At 43.1% G+C, this 17,625-nt stretch overlaps 1 protein-coding gene and 1 long non-coding RNA gene across 2 annotated transcripts in view; both read right to left on the reverse strand.

Annotated features, from left to right (window-relative positions):
* Positions 1-17,625, reverse strand: part of LOC134957928 (complement factor H-like) — a 198,292-nt gene that overhangs the window by 133,134 nt on the left and 47,533 nt on the right. The window lies entirely within an intron of this gene.
* LOC134957929 (uncharacterized) lies at positions 10,675-12,965 on the reverse strand. The gene is made up of 3 exons (XR_010186803.1): positions 12,874-12,965; positions 11,679-11,748; positions 10,675-11,228 (listed from the first exon to the last, which is right to left on the reverse strand). It is a non-coding gene; the product is annotated as an uncharacterized LOC134957929 (long non-coding RNA).

A 17,625-nucleotide genomic window follows, 5' to 3' on the forward strand; every position in this document is an offset into this window, starting at 1 on the left:
AAGGAGCACCCACAGTCGAGTTCCTGATAGTCAAATTGAAGATGTCACTGTTGAAGTACACCAGGATGAGGATATGGGTGTTGCTGGCGCTGAGGAGGAAATTGACAAGGAGGATTCTGATGGTGAGGTGGTTTGTTTAAGTCAGGCACCCGGGGAGACACCTGTTGTCCGTGGGATGACATGCCTGGTCAAATTACAAAAAAAAAAATCACCTCTTCAGTGTGGAATTATTTTAACAGAAATTTGGACAACAGGTGTCAAGCCGTGTGTTGCCTTTGTCAAGCTGTAATAAGTAGGGGTAAGGACGTTAACCACCTAGGAACATCCTCCCTTATACGTCACCTGGAGCGCAATCATCAGAAGTCATTGACAAGTTCAAAAACTTTGGGTGACAGCGGAAGCAGTCCACTGACAACTAAATCCCTTCCTCTTGTACCCAAGCTCCTGCAAACCACACCACCAACTCCCTCAGTGTCAATTTCCTCCTTAGACAGGAATGCCAATAGTCCTGCAGGCCATGTCACTGGCAAGTCTGACGAGTCCTCTCCTAACTGGGATTCCTCTGATGGATCCTTGAGTGTAACACCTACTGCTGCTGGCGCTGCTGTTGTTGCTGCTGGGAGTCGATCGTCATCCCAGAGGGGAAGTCGGAAGACCACTTGTACTACTTCCAGTAAGCAATTGACTGTCCAACAGTCCTTTGCGAGGAAGATGAAATATCACAGCAGACATCCTGCTGCAAAGAAGATTAATCAGGTTGGTGTTAAACGCGTGTCCGGTATCCACCGTTAATTCACAGGGAATTAGAGAATTGCTTGAGGTACTGTGTCCCCGGTACCAAATACCATCTAGGCTCCACTTCTCTAGGCAGGCGATACCGAGAATGTACACAGACGTCAAAAAAAGAGTCACCAGTGTCCTAAAAAATGCAGTTGTACCCAATGTCCACTTAACCACGGACATGTGGACAAGTGGAGCAGGGCAGACTCAGGACTATATGACTGTGACAGCCCACTGGGTAGATGTATTGCCTCCCGCAGCAAGAACAGCAGCGGCGGCACCAGTAGCAGCATCTCGCAAACGCCAACTCGTTCCTAGGCAGGCTACGCTTTGTATCACCGCTTTCCATAAGAGGCACACAGCTGACAACCTCTTACGGAAACTGAGGAACATCATCGCAGAATGGCTTATCCCAATTGGACTCTCCTGGGGATTTGTGACATCGGACAATGCCATTAATATTGTGCGTGCATTACATGTGGGCAAATTCCAGCATGTCCCATGTTTTGCACATACATTGTATTTGGTGGTGCAGAATTTTTTTTAAAACGACAGGGGCGTGCAAGAGATGCTGTCGGTGGCCCGAAGAATTGCGGGCCACTTTCGGCATTCAGCCACCGCGTGCTGAAGACTGGAGCACCAGCAAACACTCCTGAACCTGCCCCGCCATCATCTGAAGCAAGAAGTGGTAACGAGGTGGAATTCAACCCTCTATATGCTTCAGAGGATGGAGGAGCAGCAAAAGGCCATTCAAGCCTATTCATCTGCCTACGATATAGGCAAAGGAGGGGGAATGCACCTGACTCAAGCGCAGTGGAGAATGATTTCAACGTTGTGCAAGGTTCTGCAACCCTTTGAACTTGCCACACGTGAATTCAGTTCAGACACTGCCAGCCTGAGTCAGGTCATTCCCCTCATCAGGCTTTTGCAGAAGCAGCTGGAGAGATTGAAGGAGGAGCTAAAATGGAGCGATTCCACTAGGCATGTGGGACTTGTAGATGGAGCCCTTAATTCGCTTAACTAGGATTCACGGGTGGTCAATCTGTTGAAATCAGAGCACTACATTTTGGCCACCGTGCTCGATCCTAGGTTTAAAGCCTATGTTGTATCTCTCTTTCCAGCAGACACAAGTCTGCAGATGTTCAAAGACCTGCTGGTAAGCCACTTGTCAAGTTAAGCGGAACGTGACCCGTCAACAGCTCCTCCTTAACATTCTCCCGCAACTGGGGCTGAGAGGAAAAGGCTAAGAATTCCGAGCCCACCCGCTGGCGGTCATGCAGGGCAGTCTGGAGCGATAGCTGACATCTGGTCCGGACTGAAGGACCTGCCAACGATTACTGACATGTCGTCTACTGTCACCATTGAAAGACTGGTGGAGGATTATATGAGTGACCGCATCCAAGTAGGCATGTCAGACAGTCCGTACGTATACTGGCAGGAAAAAGAGGCAATTTGGAGGACCTTGCACAAACTTGCTTTATATTACCTAAGTTGCCCCCCCTCCAGTGTGTACTCCGAAAGAGTGTTTAGTGCAGCCGGTCACCTTGTCAGCGATCGGCGTACGAGGTTACTTCCAGAAAATGTGGAGAAGATGATGGTTCATCAAAATGAATTATGATCAATTCCTCCGTGGAGTCATTCACCAGCAATTGCCTCCAGAAAGTACACAGGGACCTGAGATGGTGGATTCCAGTGGGGACGAATTAATAATACTCTGTGAGGAGGGGGATGTACACAGTGAAAGGGGTGATGAATCGGACGATGAGGAGGAGGTGGACATCTTGCCTCTGTAGAGCCAGTTTGTGCAAGGAGAGATTGATTGCTTCTTTTTTGGTGGGGGCCCAAACCAACCAGTCATTTCAGCCACAGTCATGTGGCAGACCATGTGGCTGAAATGATGGGTTTGTTAAAGTGTGCATGTCCTGTTTATACAACATAAGGGTGGGTGGGAGGGCCCAAGGACAATTCCATCTTGCACCTCTTTTTTTTTATTTATCTCTGCATCATGTGATGTTTGGGGCTAATTTTTTTAAGTGCCATCCTGTCTGACACTGCAGTGCCACTCCTAGATGGGCCAGGTGTTTGTGCCGTCCACTTGGGTCGCTCAGCTTTGTCATCCAGCGACCTCGGTGCAAATTTTAGGACTAAAAATAATATTGTGAGGTGTGACGTGTTCAGAATAGACTGGAAATTAGTGGAAATTATGGTTATTGAGGTTACTAATACTATTGGATCAAAATGACCCCCACATTCTATGATTTATGCTGTTTTTGAGGGTTTTTTTTTTAAAGAAAAACCACCCGAACCCAAAACACACCCGAATCCGACAAAAAATTTTCAGGGAGGTTATGCCAAAACGCGTCCGAATCCAAAACACGGCCGCGGAACCGAATCCAAAACCAAAACACAAAAATTTCCGGTGCACATCTCTAATTATTACCTTCTCTGGCAGGGAGTTCCAAATTTTTATTTCCCTTATCGTGAAGAGCCCTTTCCTACGTTGTGTACGGAATTTCCTCTCCTCTAGCCTAAACGAGTGCCCACGCATTGCTGCTAGCTCCTTGTAATGACCCTTTACATATTTGAAGATATTAATAATGTCTCCTCTTAGACTCCTCTTTTCTAGTGTGTACATATTTAACCTAGTAAGACTTTCCTCGTACTCCAGTGACTCTAACGCTTTAATCAGTTTAGTAGCTCTTCTTTGAACTCTTTCTAGTTTGCCAAATATCTTTTTTATAATATGGAGCCCAGAATTGAACACAATGGGGGTCATTCCGAGTTGTTCGCTCGCAAGCTGCTTTTAGCAGCTTTGCACACGCTAAGCCGCCGCCTACTGGGAGTGAATCTTAGCTTATCAAAATTGCGAACGAAAGATTAGCAGAATTGCGAATAGACACTTCTTAGCAGTTTCTGAGTAGCTCCACACTTACTCGGCATCTGCGATCAGTTCAGTCAGTGTCGTTCCTGGTTTGACGTCACAAACACACCCAGCGTTCGCCCAGACACTCCTCCGTTTCTCCAGCCACCCCCGCTTTTTTCCCAGAAACGGTAGCGTTTTTTCACACACACCCATAAAACGGCCAGTTTCCGCTCAGAAACACCCACTTCCTGTCAATCACATTACGATCACCAGAACGAATAAAAAACCTCGTAATGCCGTGAGTAAAATACCTAACTGCATAGCAAATTTACTTGGCGCTGTCGCACTGCGGACATTGCGCATGCGCATTAGCGACTAATCGCTCCGTTGCGAGAAAAAAATAACGAGCGAACAACTCGGAATGACCCCCAATATTCCAGGTGCGGGCGTACCAATGATTTGTACAGTGGCAGGATTACATCCTCGTCCCTTGTCTCTAGGCCCCATTTAATGCACAAAGCACTTTACTTGACTTATTTGCTGCACTTTGACTTTGTGTACTGTTATTAAGCTTATTATCTATGAGCCCCCAAATCTTTTTCCACCATTGTAACCCCTATATTTTCCCCATCTAGAGTATATGATGCATGTGTGTTTTTTTTTTATCCCAAAATGCATAACTTTGCATTTTTCTATATTAAACCTATCCATTTAGACGCCCAGGTTTCCAGTTTAACTAAGTCATTCTGTAGAGCAGTGTTTCCCAACCACGGTCCTCAAGGCACACCAACAGTGCAGGTTTTAGTGATATCCAGGCTTTAGCACAGGTGACTTAATTAGTAGCTCAGTTATTTTGATTTAACCATCTGTGCTGAAGCCTGGATATCACTAAAACCTGTACTGTTGGTGTGCCTTGAGGACCGCGGTTGGGAATGCCTGCTGTAGAGAGTCCACATCGCCTTCAGAATTAATTACCTTACACAGTTTAGTATAGTCTGCAAAGATTGACACTGTGCTTTCCAGGCCTATTCCTAGATCAGTGATAAATATAGTGAACAGCAGTGGGCCAAGAATGGACCCTTGTGGTATTCCGCTGAGTACTGGTGCCCAAGTGGAGAACATCCCATTGACCACTACTCGTTGCACTCTGTTATCCAGCCAATTACTTATCCATGTACAAATAGTATATCCTAGACCGAGTTACCTTAATTTGTTGATCAATCTCCTATGAGGCACTGTATCAAAGGCTTTTGCAAAATCTAAGTACACCATGTCCACTGCTTTTCCGTGATCAAGATTCTTGCTCACTTCCTCGTAGAATTAAGTTGGTTTGGCATGACCTGTCCCTTACAAACCCATGCTGACTTTTGCTAATAAACTTTGTAGCCTGAAGGTGATCCCCTATGCTATCCCTCAAAATGCCTTCCAATATTTTACCCACTATAGAGGTTAAACTAACTGGTCTATAGTTTCCAGGATTATTTTTATTTCCCTTTTTAAATAAAGGCACTACCTCAGCTATGCGCAAATCCCTTGGTACCATGCCTGATCTAACTGAACTATGGAAAATCAAGTATAGGGGTTTTGCTAGCTGTAACTTAAGCTCCATAATAACCCTTGGATGAAAACCGTCTGGGCCTGGTGATTTATTAATATTCACATTACTTAGTCTCTCCAGGACTACTTCCTCACTTAAACAAGCATCAAGCCAAGAGTCATTACCTTCACTGTCGTTATGCGCTAATGGCACCGGCTCACCCTCCCTGGTGAATACTGAGGGAAAAAAATTGTTCAATATTTCCGAATTTTACTTTGTCATCATTTATCAAAGCTCCTAATTCATCCTTTAATGGGCCTACATTCTCCTTCTTTAACCTTTTACTGTTTATATATTTATAAAACATTTTTGGGATTGGTTTTACACTCTATAGCGATTTTCTTTTCATTTATAATTTTAGCTGCCCTTATTACTTTTTTACATCTTTTATTGCATTCCTTGTAATACCGGAATTACTTCTCCCCTCCATTAGATTTAAATGTTTTGAAAGAACACCTCTTATTAGCCATTGCTTCCTTGACCTCCTTATTAAGCCACATTGGTTTGTGTTTAGTACTCCTGCGTTCACTGCTCATGGGATGAATTTGTGAATATTGCTATCAAGCAACCCTTTTAAAGCATCCCACATTTCTGATGTGTCCTTGCCTTGAAACAAAACTTCCCAGTCAATGTCGTCTAGTGCCTGTCTCAGCATAATGAAGTTAGCTCTTCTAAAGTTAAATGTTTTGTTCGCTCCCTTATAGCTATGTTTCTTGAAACTGATGTCGAATGTGATCAAATAGTGATCACTGTTTCCAAAGGTATCCCCAACTTTAGTGTTTTATATAATGTCCACATTATTGGTAATAACTAGGTCCAGAATAGTTTTACCTCTAGTTGAGTCCTCAATTAATTGAGTCAAGAATTGATCCTTCAATGTATTTAAAAACCTGCTGCTCCTAGATTTTACACATGAATCGTTACTCCAATTTATATCAGGATAGTTAAAGTCCCCTAACACTAGGATGTCCCCCATTCTTGCTACTTTTTCAATTTTGTGTAAGAGTTGTTCCTCGTCGTGTACGCTAATATCCGGTTGCTTGTAGCATGTGTCAATGACTAGTTTCTTTGCCTCAGTGCCCCCACTTGTAATCTCAACCCATAGCAACTCCACGTTATCTCCTGCCCCCTCAAAAATACCCTCTATTAAGTTTGGTTTAAGAGATGGTTTAACAAAGAGACATACCCTTCCTCCCCTTTTGGTAGCCCTGTCCCTCCTGAAAAGAGAATATCCCTCCAAATTCGCAACACAGTCGTGAGAGTCATCCCACCATGTTTCTGTAGTACCTATAATATCATACTGAGACTTTGATGCAAGCCATTCCAATTCCCACCTTTTTACCCGATAGGCTTGTTGTGTTTGCAAGCATACATCTTAGCTTAGCATCTCCCATGCCCATTTGTTTTAATGGTATCTTATCTATATTTACAAGTTCCTTTCTAGAATTACTCTTACCAACTGTTAATCTCCTCCCTCCCTTTCCCCCCATCATACTTATTACAGCCTTCCTCACTGCTATCTATACCCCTCCTCCTGATGTTAGTAACTTCCCTTATGCTATGGACACCATTTTCTATATACCGTATTGTTGTACAATAATCATCAGTAGGTAATAAATTTGGAATATCTTGGGCAATACCCGTGTCAGTAATTCCGGTGTCAATACCCATGCAGATACCCTTGGCCTTGCCGGCTGATCTTTCACTCCCCCCTTCTCCTCCCCAAATTGTTCACTACCCCATCTTTACTGTTCTCTCTGTTTGTCCCATAGCTTCTAGCTAAACCCTCCCCCCAAGCTCCAAGTTTAAAAGCTCCTCCAACATTCTAACCACCCTACAACCCAGCACCGCAGCCCCCTCCTCATTCAGGTGCAATCCATCATGACAAAAAAGATGGCACCTGACTGAGACTTCCGCCCAGTGTTCCAAGAACACAAACCCCTCCTTCCTACACCAGTCTCTAAGCAACACATTTACCTCTCTAATCTCCCTCTGCCTCCCTGGGCTAGCGCGTGGCACTGGTATTATTTTGGAGAATATTACCCTAGATGTCCTTGCCTTAAGTTTCTTGCCTAATTCCCTATAGTCTTTCTTAAGGACATCCCACCTACCACTAACTTTGTCATTGGTGCCAACATACACCAAGACCGCCGGGGCTTTACCAGCCCCTCCAAACAATCTATCTACCCGGTCCGCAATATGCCGTACCTGAGCACCCGGAAGACATCAGACTGTACGGCGATCACGATCCCAGTAGCAGATTGCTCTGTCTGTCCTCCTAATAATAGAGTCCACCACCACCACAATCTGACTAGGTACCTCACTATCTTTTTCCCCCATCAGTACCGGGGAGACCGTTCCTCTGGTTGCTAGAGGGAACAGTCTCCTCCAGTTCCATCATTTCCACACTGCCATCCTCAGAATCTTTGTCCAATCGGGCAAATTTATTGGGGTTTGGCAGATTGTAGATGCCCTGTCTCCTCCTCTTCTTCTTCCTTCTAACTGTGACCCAGCTGTCGGCTTGACCATCCTCATCTATCAGTGATCCCCCTGCAACTCCTCCACCATTCTATCTAAACTTTGCTCGAGATTGTGAATGTCCCTCAGTCGCTTAATGGTTCGCTCTATATCAGTTACCTGGGCTTCCAGGGCGGCCCTACGCTCACATCTCGCACAGATGTACCCACACTCGGACTGTTGTACCAGGTGCGTATACTTCATGCATGACATGCACTGAGTGAGATCATCAATCGCGGCCCCACCCATATTTAATATGTGCTAACTCTCTGTTACCCTCTGAAAAATTAAAGAGAGAGGGACAATCTACATATAAGGACAATATATAAAGGGACAAAGGACAATAAATAAACAAAGGACAATTATAGGATCATTTATAGGATAAATTAAGTACAAATGAAGTAAGGGACAAGGTACAAGGGAAAATTAAAACAAGAGGGACAATCTATAAGGGACCAAAAGGACAATAAAGGATAAATGGTGGTCATTCCGAGTTGTTCGCTCGTTGCCGGTTTTCGCAATGCTGCGATTTGTTGCTAAATGCGCATGCGCATGGTACGCAGAGCGCATGCGCTAAGTTATTTAACACAAAACTTAGTAGATTTGCTGGTGTTCGTGCGACGCTTTTCAGTCGCACTGCTGATCGGTGAATGATTGACAGGAAAGGGGCATTTCTGGGTGGTAACTGAGCGTTTTCCGGGAGAATGCTAAAAAACGCAGGTGTGTCAGGGAAAAACGCGGGAGTGTCTTTAGAAACGGGGGAGTGGCTGGCCGAACGCAGGGCGTGTTTGTGACGTCAAACCAGGAACTAAACGGACTGAGGTGATCGCAATCTAGGAGTAGGTCTGGAGCTACTCAGAAACTGCAAGAAAATATTTAGTAGCAGTTCTGCTAATCTTTCGTTCACTATTCTGCTAAGCTAAGATACACTCCCAGAGGGCGGCGGCCTAGTGTTTGCAATGCTGCTAAAAGCAGCTAGCGAGCGAACAACTCGGAATGAGGGCCAGTATACGATAAATTAAGTAAATTGACAAAGGGAGACAATTGGTTATACAAAAAAGTTAATACTTATCTGCTCCTTTCTCTTCTGATCAGCAATCTGCAGTGGCTCAGTGACTCAGCTCCTTGCACGGCTCCCTGCTCAGCGTTCAGCTTTCACAGCTCCCCGGCTCTCTCTCTCCGGTTCACTCTGCACAACCGCACTGCTCCCCCAGCTCCCTGCACAGAACGGCTAGCGGCACTTGCACCTTACAGTTGGTGCAGCCACTCCGTCCTGTTGCTTCCTGCGTGCGCGCACTCCTGCTCCCGTTCGTCGCTTCCGGTTCCAGCTCACTCTCAGCGTCTCTTATGGCAAAATTCATCCACTTGCTATTTATAGAAAAAAGCTTTGCTGTGCTATGCATGGCGTGCCAAATTGAGCAAAATAGAAAAGGTGTATGTGGATACAACTGTATAAAGGGGCGATCCTTCCAAAAGGACTGAGGCAGCAGAGCATATTACCATCTAGAACAGTGCAGTCAGAATCATTCCATCCTATCTATCTATTTGCTGAAACTATGTTATTCATTTTAGACCATAGGTTGCCTCCTTGTCTTAAGTGCCCCAGGAACTGTGAAGTCTTAATCCAGCTTTGCTATTACCCCAGTGGCGGAAGTCTGGGAGGCAATGGAGTCGGATGCCCCGGGCTCCAGCAATGAAGGGGGCACCTTCTCCATTGCCTCCGACAGTGTGGTTGTCCGGCTGTGGCTCCCGTCTCCCGAATGACACCCCGGCTCCCGCCCGGCGCCAGGATGATGATACGACGCTTCAGCTCCCGCCCCCCATAGCGCAGCTACCCGGCCAGCCTGATGACATCACGGCTGGCCGGCTCCCGCCCCACAGTGCCGCTACCCAGCTCCTGCACCACTACAGCAGAGCTTCCCGGCTTCAGCTCCTGACGCACAACGCCGCTGCCCAGCTCCTCCTACATGCTTACACTGAGGCAAGTGAGAAGAGGTATCTTATGGAGGAAAGTGTCAGGGTGGGGGACAGTGTGTGTGTCAATGTGTGTGTGTGGGTGTGTGTGTGTATATGTATGTGTGTATTTGTATAGATGTGTTTGTGACGGTGAGTATGTAGATATGTGGCTATGTGTGTGTATATATGTGGCTATGTGTGTATAAGTGGTATAATGTGTGTGTATATATGCTGTGTGTATATGTAGTTGGGTGTGTATTTGTATATATGTGAGTGCGTGTATATGTGGCTGTGAGTGTATACCTGGACTGGGCCGCGGGGGGGCAATATAATCTTTTTCGCCTCCGGGCGTCTTATAATAACTTACGCCCCTGTATTACCCCATATGATCAGATAAGAAGCCAGAGCAGGTTAGGAGACCGAGTACCAATTCTTGGTGCCAGGAAAGCAAACTTTGTTTTAATTTTCAAATAAACTCTTGTGCCTAAAGAAGGGGTCTCCTATTCCCAACCCCCCATCCCCAATTTAGGGCTGTTACAGAAATTTGGCTGGTTTTCCTTCCCAATTCACCCCAGAAGGAGGCTGACCTCTGTCATTGTCTCTGGCACCACTGAACTATGTATTATGTTTGTTCAAACTAGCGAACTACGGAAATGTAATCTTAAGCGCTCTGACAAACTAATCCAACATACTGAGACTAGGTAGAAAAATTCTGTTAGTAAAGAAGTTGGAGATGTTTTTGGGTGCACCTATGCAATTGCTGCCATCACAAATGAAAAACTTATGTCACATTGCACTTTTATACAGAAATAAAGTGATTTAATTGTGTCTCCAAGTCTATTCATCCTAAGTATCATGACATGTTACTATAAAAATTATAATTATCAAAAAAATAAAAATATAAATGTGTTACGCTTACTTTCCCAGAGTTAATCAGGAATCCAAAAGAACAAAGGGTTGCTGGTAATTCAGGGTGTTTATTGAAAGAATAATAAAAACAGAGTATTTGCAAAACTGAGGCAAAGCAGGTAGTAAATAGTCCAGGTATACATGCAGAAATGACAAAAACTACAGTAGAACACTGGATACTTGCAGACTCGGGTAATGCTGGTAAATGGATTATCCAGGTATATGCATAAATTAATAGAATCTAGTAAACAGAATATTTTGCAGATAATAGAATTACAGGTATAAACAGCTATGGCAGACATTGCAGGATGTAGGCAGGCCAGGAATCCAAGAATAACCACAGCTTGGCCTTTGCAGGGTGTTTAGCAGACAGGCAAACAGGTATAACAAGGACAGCTCCAGATCCGAAACCTCCTTACATAGGACCAGGAAACATAATGACCAGCAAAGGGTGTTGGCCTCAAACAGACTTTAAAAGCCAGATGACAGGTGTCCAGACTTTGCTGATTAAGCGATCACTCACCAGGCACCTGATCTGCAACAATGTCCAAAGAGCAGCACTTCTGGCAGGGAGTGGAACTGCAATCCAGAAATGTCTGGTGACCCCTGGTAGTGAGACAACAAATAAACAACCAGACATAACAAAATGTAACTTAAGGTGGGTACACACTAGACGATGTCGAGAAAGTGATCGCTTTTCGCTCAGGAAGGGTGAAAATGAGCACCGTCATTAACTTTATCGGCAAGTGTGTATGCACCTTAAGTGATTATATGTTATGTACCAGGTATTTGACATTTGATTTGAACGTTAATGTTACTTAGATCTGTGCTTTTAATCTATCATGCCCAATTTTGTATGACTAAATAAAAAATGAAAAATAGTAACATATCATCTAAAAATGACATATATTAATGCAGTAGTTATATATCAAGAGCATAATGTAATAAAAATACATCAAGAGTCAGAATTTCACAGTTGGTTTTAATAGTGAATTTTGAAACACATTCTTAGGCTATAGATGAGTTCTGGAGACCCCCTCTAGGTATCATACTTACACTTTCACAGCATCTTCCAGATCTGAATAAGAACAGCTGTCTTTTCCATCCACCCTTCTGTTCAGATGTTCTGAAGGAGATCAGTTCGGATTTGGAAATGTCAACATCTAAATTATTATTTCTTTTCAAAATGGTCTGACTTAATACTATACATAATTATTATTATCGACAGCACTTTCCCAAAGTTGGAGAAAATCTGTTTAAATGATTTATTAAATATTAAACTAGTCTTGTTTTGAATAAGCCTCACAATATTCTACCCAATTTCTAGCTGCAAAACGTACCATTTTTTATTAATAACCAATTTACATTGCCATGAGAGTGTCCAGATCAGAGCCGTCACTAGACATTTTGGTGCCCTGTGCCTGAAAGAGAATTGCCTACGCCCCCACATTTTTCTAATGGGGACATAAGGCGCATGCTTCGCGGGGACAAAATTAATACCAGAGAAAGCCCATGCTATGATGCCCTACACACACACACACACACACACACACACACACACACACACACACACACACACACACACACACACACACACACACACAGTGTCACACAATGTGTCACACACACACACACACACACACACACACAAACACAAACACACACACACGGCAGCCCTCTGATGAAATGATTACACAAAATGCATAGGTGTGTGCCTGGAATATTGTCCTTTATGCTGGTGGTGAGCAGTGTCCAGATGGATCCTATGGTGAACAGTGGATATGGTGTATGGTCCTGACTCCTTTCCCCAGTGAAGTGTTCCAGTATTGCCGTGGCTTTCTGTTTCACATCTTCTAGAATCCAGCCCACAGCAGTGAGATACTTTGTTCAAGGCTGCAATTTGTATTGTGGTGTTTTACAAAAACTGTTTTTAAGTGAAACAAATTGATTTGCACTAAGGGCACCCTCTTTTTGTCCCTCTCTCTCTCTCTCTCTCTCTCTCTCTCTCTCTCTCTATATATATATATATATATATATATATATATATATATATATATATATATGGCTGCGCTTGGCACTAACTGCTCACCCCTCCACAGGTCACTGGTACTGGGTGCCTTCCATAGTAATAGCATAAAACCTCCACAGTTGGCGGCACTCACAGATAATAAAACAGAAGTCTGACTGGCTTCTACATTTTGATTTACTTAAAAATCGTCATCAGGAATACAGACATATAAAAATTTCTTACCTTATATACACCAACTATCCACCATTGCGCCGCGTGTCACACCACACTGTCTTCCGGTTCCACTGACATCGCACGCAGCAGCCGCCACTATGACAACCAGCCCCGGCTGGCAGGAAGTGAAACCCATCACCAAGACAACTACTACAAACAGTTATATGGTCACAGTAATGGTAATACATCATGCACCTTATCTGATTACATTTCTCTAGAAACAGAGTACATAAAAGTATTTAGTTAACTATATGGTGATCTGCACATATTTAAAAGCCATATAGCTAGTCTGTATTTATTTTAAAAATCCAACGAGATTCTCTTTGTAAGAGAGCTCTATCACAATCCCCCCCCCCCCTCCCATTTAGACTCAGGGACCTGATCAATCATTTTATAGCGCGATTGCGCCAGCGAATGTTTACATTGTTGGAAATGCCTGGCTACAGGCGGATCAATGTTCTTCCCATCTAAAGCCTGGTGTATTGCAATTCTGTGTTGAGCCATCTGTTCCTTAAAGAGACGGATGGATTTACCCACATATAAAAAGCCACGCGGGCAACGAATGAAATACAGGGTATATTTACTGGTGCAAGTAAGCACTTGTCTAATAGGAATACGTTTCCCAGTATGTGGGTGTGCAAATGTATCCCCATGCTCCAAATAAGAACATGTGGTGCAACCCAGGCAACAATATACTCCTGGTTTCCTTGTTAAAAAATGACTAACCTGCGATTTAAGTCTACAAACATCATTACAAACAATACTATCTTCAACGTTTCTGCCTCTCCTAAAGCACAGTAAAATCCCTTTATTTTTAATTGAACTGAAATGTGGATCTTGTACCACTGGCCAGAGGTACCACTTGCCTCTTGTGTTATGGCTGGACTTGCATTAGTAAAGTTACTAACCCAGATTAAAAAATTAGTGACTTTATCAATCCTACCGTTAGACTCTGGGATTTTGGGAGCTTCTAATGCTTTCTGCATGGCACTAGGTAGATCTTTAATAGAATATCCACGCTGAAGAAATATAATCCACATCTTGTGTAAATGCATCATCTCATCTTCCACCTCACTACAGATCTTATGCACTCGCAAAAATTGCGAGTAAGGCAAGCCTCTTTTTAAAGGAACTGGATGGAAACTGCTTGCCTCCAACTTAGTGTTACAATCTGTTGGTTTGGTGTAGATAGATGTTTTTAACCGATTGCCCTCTAGTGTTACCAAAATGTCAAGAAAATGTATTGATATTTCTTGGATACTGTAAGTAAATTTTATATTTGTGTCTTCAGAATTTACAATGCTCATCATATGCCAGAGCATGAACACGTTGTCTATGAAACGGGAGTAAAAATAAATATTCCCTGAAAACTGTCTCCCAGAGAACATCGATTTCTCAACCCCAAACATAAATGAGTTTGCAAACTTAGGGGCCATGCAACTCCCCATCGCGCACCCCAACGTTTGCATGAAGAACCTGTCATCAAAAAGAAAATAGTTACTACTCAAGGCCATATGTAACAGATTCAAAAAAAGAATAATTCAGGACCAGTATAATGAAGATTATCAATAAGCAAATCTCTTACAGCATCAATACCTCTATCCAATGGTATACTAGTATACAAGCTGAGAACATCAGCCATACACAGAAAGCATGATGATGATTACCAAATGCTCTAAGTTTTGACTTAGAGTATTTTGTTGCCTGGGATACACCACATGTTCTTATTTGGAGCCTGGTGATACATTTGCACACCCACATACTGGGAAACGTATTCCTATTAGAGAAGTGATTACTTGCACCAGTAAATATACTGTGTATTTCATTTGTTGCCCGCATGGCTTTTTATATGTGGGTAAATCCATCCGTCCCTTTAAGGAACGGATGGCTCAACACAGAAGTGCAATACACTATGCTTTAGATGGGAAGAACATTGATCAGCCTGTAGCCAGGCATTTCAAACAATGTAAACATATGCTGGCGCAAATCGCGCTATAAAATGATTGATCAGGTCCCCGACTCTAAACGGAGGGGAGATCGTGATAGAGCTCTCTTACAAAGAGAATCTTGTTGGATTTTTAAATTAAATACAGTCCAGCTATATGGCTTGAATGAATATTTATCATTTAATAGTTTCCTATAAATATGTGCAGATCACCATATAGTTAACTAAATACTTTTATGTATTCTGTTTCTAAAGAAATGTAATCGGATATGGTGCATGATGTATTACCATTACTGAATATGTGTGTTTTTTCTGACAGGTCATGTGACCATGTAACTGTTTGTAGTAGTTGTCTAGGTGATGGGTTTCACTTCCTCCCAACCGGGGCTGGTTGTCATAGCGGCAGCTGCTGCGTGTGACGTCAGCGGAACTGGAAGACAGTGTGGTTTGACACGCGGCGCACTGGTGGATAGTTGGTGTATATAAGGTAAGACATTTTTTATGTCTGTACTCCTGATGACGATTTTTAAGTAAATCGAAAAGTAGAAGCCATTCATAGGTTATATATATATATACAGGTTGAGTATCCCTTATCCAAAATGCTTGGGACCGGAAGAATTTTGGATATCGGATTTTTCCGTATTTTGGAATAATTGCATACCATAATGAGATATCATGGCGATGGGACCCAAGTCTAAGCACAGAATGCATTTATGTTTCATATACACCTTATACAAACAGCCTGAAGGTCATTTTAGCCAATATTTTTAATAACTTTGTGCATTAAACAAAGTGTGTGTACATTCACACAATTCATTTATGTTTCATATACACCTTGTACACACAGCCTGAAGGTCATTTAATACAATATGTTTAATGACTTTGTGTATTAAACAAAGTTTGTGGACATTGAGCTTCAGAAAACAAAGGTTTCACTATCTCACTCTCACGAAAAAAGTTCCGTAATTCGGAATATTCCGTATTTCGGAATATTTGGATATGGGATACTCAACCTGTATATACTACAAATGTGTGTATAATATATATATATATATATATTTATTATACACACATTTATAGGACACGGCAAGAAAATGGTTGTGGACAAAAATCCTACACTCAACCCGAGAGCTTGCCGCCATTCAGCCACAATACCCCTCATTAAATACCCCTAATTGAATAAAACCAAATTTCAATATAATGACACACCGAGGACTCAACCCCACAACCTGCTGCATCCCAGCCAAACACCACACCCACCGAGCCACTTGAAACTATATGAACCTACCTGTACCCTGTAAAAAAATAGCAAGCACCATAATCGAGATCCATCCAGTGTACAGCCACACATCCAATCCCTTGCAGCCACACACTACATAGATCTGCTCAGCCACAATGATGATCACCCCTTCACAAAGTACGAGCTTAGGTTTTGACTGCGTGGGGAGGTATCAGATCTTTGTGAGTGACTTCAAATGTATAACTGAATCTGAACATATGCTAAACACATATGCTGAAATTATTATTACAGTATTATCCTTTATTTCTATGGCATCACAAGGGATCTGCCGCTCCCAATTACAGAGTACATAATCGAATAATCAAAACAAGAAAACAGTGACTTACAGTTGAAGACAATTAGGACAAGTACAGGGTAAATAACCATAGCTACATCAGCAATACACAATGGCTGTTATAGCAGGGCTATAACAAATCGTAAAAGTCTGAAACAGTACATAGGGTCGAAAATGTACGCAAGTGTCACAGCTGCCAGAATTTATATTGAGATACTCATTGGAGGTGTCTGAGATCCACCACTTTTTAGCAGGAATACAAAACCATCGGACACACGTTGGTTGATCATCCAACTACTAATAAACCCTAGGGTTACGCAGTATGGTCACAGGAAGTTGAGGAATTATATTTACTGTTTACAAGATCGCAGTTGCTGATTCAGACTTGCCCCCAAAACGTTTGTGACATGCCTGCAGTTTAGTAGTCACCCCCGTTGCCACTCACAAACAGTCCCTGGCTGTCAATAACTTTGCACATAAATTCTCTCTATGACAGCCATATCAAGTGACAGTGAGACTACTGCGTATATGGACATTGCACTCACCTCTGAATCAGGCCCATTGGGGTGTATTTACTAAGCCTTGGGTGGACATAAAGTGGGTGGAGATAAAGTACCAGCCAGTCAACTCCTAAATGCCATGTTACAGGCTATGGGCGGGATGCACTAAGCAGTAACACAGCGGTAAAACCTGTTACCAGCCCATTGTCTTTTCCCATATGTTCCATCCTCAGCCTGCCACGCTGTCAGTTACTTCTGCATCTCCTGTTACACATGACTTCTTCGGCACAGTACCTTCTCTTATAGGTGGCCATGTAACAGAGGATGCGGAAGCAACTGACAGAGTGACAGGCTGAGGATAAAACATATGGGAAAAGACAACGGGCCGGCAACAGGTTTTACCGCTGAGTTACTGCTTAGTAGATCCCGCCCTAAGGGCCTAATTCAAGTTTGATTGCAAAACAACATTTTCTTCTAATTTGCAAAAACCATGTGCACTGCAGGTGGGGCAGATGTAACATGTGCAGAGAGAGTTAGATTTGGGTGGGTTATGTTGTTTCTGTGCAGGGTAAATACTGGCTGCTTTATTTTTACACTACAATTTAGATTTCAGTTTGAACACACCCCACCCAAATCTAACTCTTTCTGCACATGTTATATCTGCCCCACCTGCAGTGCACATGGTTTTTGCCATTAGAGGAAAATGTTGTTTTGCAATCAACCTTGAATCAGGCCATAAGGT

This window comes from Pseudophryne corroboree, chromosome 9, assembly GCF_028390025.1.
Source record: "Pseudophryne corroboree isolate aPseCor3 chromosome 9, aPseCor3.hap2, whole genome shotgun sequence".
Classification (NCBI taxonomy): domain Eukaryota; kingdom Metazoa; phylum Chordata; class Amphibia; order Anura; family Myobatrachidae; genus Pseudophryne; species Pseudophryne corroboree.